Genomic DNA, 5,802 nt, shown 5'->3' on the forward strand with positions numbered 1-5,802 from the left:
GCGGACCGAACTCCTGCGGGCACACAGCAGCAGAGCGCATGGACCGCCACGCTGCAGCAGCCCCTCGTCTTCTCCTCCTTCCGCAGCCGAACCAGAAAAGGACGTCCAGAACGGCTGGACGACTCTCTTCATTCACGTGAATCCTCCAAAGAGCCAGAATTCTACTGGACGCGGTAGAATTCGACGATCAGAGCGACGGCTCTGATCTCCCCACCGAAATCACCTCATCAGCCGAACATGACACACAGAGCGGCCGAGAGCCGCCCGTTAAAATCCCTCATCACTCAGAGGTTGCTACCTGGGCAGGTGTGGGATTGATAGTGATTAGCTTGTGCTGCTTTTATAATGAACGGACTGAAGTGTGATCATTACATTGTGTGACTGTATTCTTTCTTCATCTCTCTCTTCTCCTCCTCTCATGCACACACGTGCACACGGCCGCGAGCACGAGCTTCCCTTCTCACCTCAGACCCGCAAAACATCCGGCCTAGCCGCTGTGTTCATGTGTGTGAGAAATTAAGCTCATCTCTTCCTCTCCTCTCTTACTAACCCGAGCTTAGTAAATTTAAAACGCAGCGCATAGACCTCCAGACGGAAGCACGCACGCGCAGTGTCGCTCACCCCCCGCCCGCTCGATGCGGGCGGGGGGTGAATAAAAGAATAAAAGAATAAGATAATAAACATAAAAATGCCATAAAGGCATGCAGTAAGTATTAAGTAGACTAATACACACGGTAGAGCAAAAACATAGCAGCTCAAGTGGAGGATCACAGCAACAGCAGGAGAGGAGTAACCCACATAGTGCCACGTGGTAGTGCACGAGATTACACTCATGAGGTCGATACAGGGCTGTTGGTGTGTTTTGTCATTGTAGTTATTTTGTATTCATCATCTGACAGCAGAGGGAAGAAGTTGTTGTGAAATCGGGAGGTTCTAGTCCGGATGGACCGTAGCCTCCTGCCAGAGGGGAGAGGACAAACAGGCTGTGTCCAGGATGAGAGGGACCGGCTGTGATCCGACCAGCATGTCTGCGAGTCCTGGTAACATCCAGGTCCTTTAGAGGTGGAAGCGTGCAGCTGATCACCTTCTCAGCCGTGTTGCACGATGCGCTGTAATCTGCCTCTGTCCTTTTCGGTGACTCGAGCGTGCGTGCCACACGGTGATGGAGGTGGAGGACCATAAGAGAAATTGGTTCTATAACTGAATTCAGAATTTTGAGCCATTGGAATTGGGATGTCTAATTGGATGTTCTTTTGATGTCATAGAAAGCTCTTCTCGCCTTGTCCCTCAGATCATTCACAGCTTTGTTTAAATTTTCAGTGTAACTGATGTTTAGACTGAGATATGTGTAGTTTTTAGTGTGTTCTAAGACCCTTTTCTCTAGGAGAAATGTGTGATTGTAATGTAGTGGGCTGGGTCCTTTTTGAAATATCATTATTTTTGTTTTGGACTGTTTTACTGTCAGGGCCCATGTCTGGGAGAACTTGTGCAGAAGATCAAGGTGTTGTTGTAACCCTTCTCTGGTTGGTGAACAAACCAACCTGGTTGGGAACAGCAGGCATTTGACCTCTGTGTCTGGCAGGGCGACGCCCGGTGCTGCAGACTGTTCCAGAGCTTCTGCCAGTTCATTGATAGATGTTGAAGAGGGTTGGGCTCAGACTGCATCCCTGTCGGACCCCCCTTCTCTGAGGGAAGAAGTCTGTGTGTGTGTTGCCGATCGGCACACTTGTTGTGTGTACATGGACTTTATAATGTCATAAGTTTTCCCTCCTATTCCACTTTGTAGTAATTTGTACAGCAGACCCTGGTGCCAAATTGAATCGAATGCTTTTTTTGAAGTCCACGAAGCAGGAGAATAGTTTGCCTTTCTTTTACTTGTTTGTTTTTCTATCAGGGTGCTGAGGGTAAATATGTGATCCGTTGTGCGGTAATTTGGTAAAAAGCCAAATTGGGATTTGCTTAGGACATTTTTTTGTGTGAGGAGGTGAAGGAGCCGGTGGTTTTAATCATGCAGAGGATTCTACCGAGGTTGCTGTTGACACAGATTCCACGGTAGTTGTTGGGGTCCAGTTTGTCTCCACTCTTGTGAATTGGTGTTATTAGTCCTTGGTTCCAAACATCCAGGAAGTTCCCGGCATGGAGGACAGTGTTGAAAAGTTTCAGAATGGCTAGTTGGAATTTGTGGTCTGTGAATTTAATCATTTCGTTTAGGATGCCATCAGTGCCACATGCCTTCTTGGTTTCTAGGGAATTTATCTGGTCTTAGTGTGATGGGGGAGTCTAAAGGGGTTTGGTAATCCTTTATAGCCAATTCTAAACTGTGCAGTTTTTGATAATGTGTTTTTGGTCTTCGTTTGTTTCTATTGGTCCAAATAGATTTGTGAAATGATATACCCACATTCGCCGTTTTGAATGGGTAGATCATCAGTTTCTGTTTATTTAGTGTGTTCCAATTATCCCAGAATTTATTTGTATTTATGGACATCTCGATGGCATGGAGCTGGTTTTTAACATGTTGGTCTCTCTTTTTCCTACTGTATTTTTATACCGTTTTAATGTTTTATTATATTGCCGGCATGTGTTTGGGTTGGCTGGTTCTCTGTGTTTTTGGCTTGACAGGTTCCTTAATTGTTTTCTCAGATTTTTGCATTGATTATCAAACCATTTGTTATGTTTTTTTATTGTTTGTAGGTTTTCTGTTTGAGGGCTTGAGGTTTGATAAGGTAAGCTGAAAGGTCAAAAATATTATTCAGGTTTCTACTGCCTCATTTACACCTTCATGGCTAGGTTGAAATGATGCACTGAGATACTGGTCTAGGAGAGTCTGTACGGGTTGTTGACTAATGGCGTTTTGGTATGTTTCTGCACTGTTCTCCCGCCATTTATAGCAGGTTTTTATTGGGTGTAGTTTGGATTGCTGTGGTGCCTACGTTGAATTTTGGTCTTTTAAGGTATAGTGCAGTTTTGCTGTGGTCTGAAAGGGGGGTTAGTCTGCTTACTGTGAACCCTCTGATGGACGTTAGGCTGAGGTCAGTGATGAAATAATCTACTGTACTGTCACTCAGAGACGAGCTGTACATATACCTACCATAGGAGTCCCCTCTTACTCGACCACTGGCTATGTAGAGGCCCAGCGAGCGACAGACCTGCAGGAGTTGTAATCCATGTCTGTTGGTTGTTCTGTCGTAGTTGTGTCTGGGGGGCCATGTTGGGGAAAGGATGTGTCTGCCCCTGGCAGGTGTTTGTCCCCCTGGGTGCTCAGAGTGTCTGGATTTCTTTCTCTCTCACTCCATCTCTCTCTCTTCCCGTTGCTCCTTCCAGGGAGCAGCTCCGCTGATCGCGATCTGGGACTCCGAGAGATACACCACTCCATCTCCCTCACACACACACACACACACACACACAACACACACACACACCAACACACACACACGTACACACATACTCACACATACACACCCCACACATTCTCACACATACACACCCACACACATAAACACAGACACACACGCACACCCACACACATATACACACACACACACACACACATGCACACACACCTCAGTCATACCGCCCACAACCCCCAGCCTCTAACCCCCACAGCCCCCCTGTGCCCACCCCCCCCCCTTACCACCCCCCCCGCCCCCCACCACCCATCCACTCATTAACCCGCACTCCCGAGCCAACTGGCCCCCTAAGCCAGGCCGGCCCCCCACCCTCATTGAAGGGGCCAGGCACCAGGACCCCCAGCCACACCACCCCAGAACCCCCGAACCCCCGGCCATCCAGATACGAGTGGAGTCCCCGCCCCGCCGCTGCCAGGCAGCCTCAACAAGCGGCGGCCCCCCCACCCCATTCCAAACCAAACACGTGACCAAAGACACCCCCCCAGTGAATCAGCCGAAACCCCGACCCCAAGACGGCACCCACCGCCCGCAGCCATCAGGCTCCCCCCACTCCTACAACCGACCTCCAAAGTGGAGAGGCCCTCATCTTCCCCTTACATTAAGTGATGGGGCTGATCACAGGGCACCAGAGGGAACCAGATTCGGCTGATTGATCCTTTGAACAGACAGACATTGTTTCCAAGCTAATGTAATCTAATAAAAGATTCTTAAACTGCCTATTGCTCAGATTTTTTTCTGGATTTCCAGTTTTCTTCGCAATGCACAAGATAGTGAGAACCATGTAGACAGAGTTTATTGACATGTTAAAGCGAAACTTGATAACTTTTCAACCTTAAAAAAATTTTAATATCTTTTGTGATGATACATCGACTTACAACTAGTTGAATGACCCCTGTCACGGCCTGAGGACGTCAGTATTGCTTTTACTTGGACTAAGCAACTGTGAGGAGGGTGGTAGGAACCCTGCACACTAAAAAACTCCAAATGTGCCAACTGCTTTACGGCACGGTCTCCGAGGGGGGAAAAGCGGTACAAAAAAAAAAGTCACGTTTACCAAAGTTAAACGTTTATTTTCATCATCATGATATAACATTGTTTAGCCACCATTAGATTCATTACCTCGTTGCTATCCATCCTTCACACAGCCACTGGATGTAGGCGAGTTCAGTCCAACGGCATGCGACCGGGAGCAGCCTTTTACGACACCACGCGCTAGTCCTCATGGGAACTGTGGTATTCGTTCAGGCAAAACACTACTGCTTTTGTCCACTGGCGCCGTCAAAATCAACAAAAACTGAAAGTTCCTTAGTGTCGCTTTAATTTCACCAAGATCACCTATTAGGCACAGTGTGAGAGTTGCAGGAATACTGCATGAAAACCATGTTGACACGTCTTCACACACCTGAAGCCAGAATCTCTGCACTGGTGTGCAGGACCACAAGGCATGGAGGCAGCTGTCAGTCATGTTATCGTTGGAATATGAGCAGATATCAGATTGTAAAAGACCCATCTTGAACATGCTTTGTCCTGTATTCTATGAACCAACCGGAAGATGGTTTGGTTGGTATCATTAGGAATAGATAGTTAATTTTAGGTAAAATCATAATTTTAATGGTGGCAACCCTCCAAATAAGAGATACAGGTAAGCGTCTCCACTGTAAGAGGTCATCTTCTATTGATTTCAGTAATGGAACATAATTTAATTTTAAAAATTCTGATATCCTGGGAAAATATTTATACCTAAATATCTTATGTTTCCAGACTGTATTGTAGCATTGGGTATGCTTTGTAAGTCACAGTTTATAGGCATCGCTGTAGTCTTAGACCAGTTGATAGAATTATCAGATATTAGTGAGAATTTGCCAATAAGTGTGATTGTCTGGGAGATAGAGGTTTGAGAATTCTGCAGGAAAAGTAATACATCATCCACATAAAGATTTATTTTGTGTTCTATGTTGTTGTTGGCCAGTATCCCTCTGATGCCTTTATTGTGTCTTGTAGCAGCTGCCAGAGGTTCAATAAACATGGCAAACAGTGAGGGAGAGAGTGGACAACCCTGTCTGGTTCCCCACTGCAGACAGAATCTTGGAGAAGTCTGCTTGTTAGTCTTTACACTATTGTCTGATCTTCTATTGATTAGCGATGCAAGGAAGACGGCCGTGATTAACGATGACCTGCTGCGATTACAGGTAGACATTGTGACTCTGACAGAAACACGCCTTGCAGGCACACTCCGAGAAAAAGACTACACTTTCTTCTGGCAAGGAAAGAGTGCCGAGGAACACAAAGAGCGTGGAGTAGGATTTGCAGTGAGGAACTCCCTGCTGAGAATGGTTGAACCAGGAGATGTGGGATCTGAACGTCTGCTGACTGCCCGACTCCATACCTCTGACGG

This window comes from Salarias fasciatus, chromosome 15, assembly GCF_902148845.1.
Source record: "Salarias fasciatus chromosome 15, fSalaFa1.1, whole genome shotgun sequence".
In the NCBI taxonomy this organism is placed as follows: domain Eukaryota; kingdom Metazoa; phylum Chordata; class Actinopteri; order Blenniiformes; family Blenniidae; genus Salarias; species Salarias fasciatus.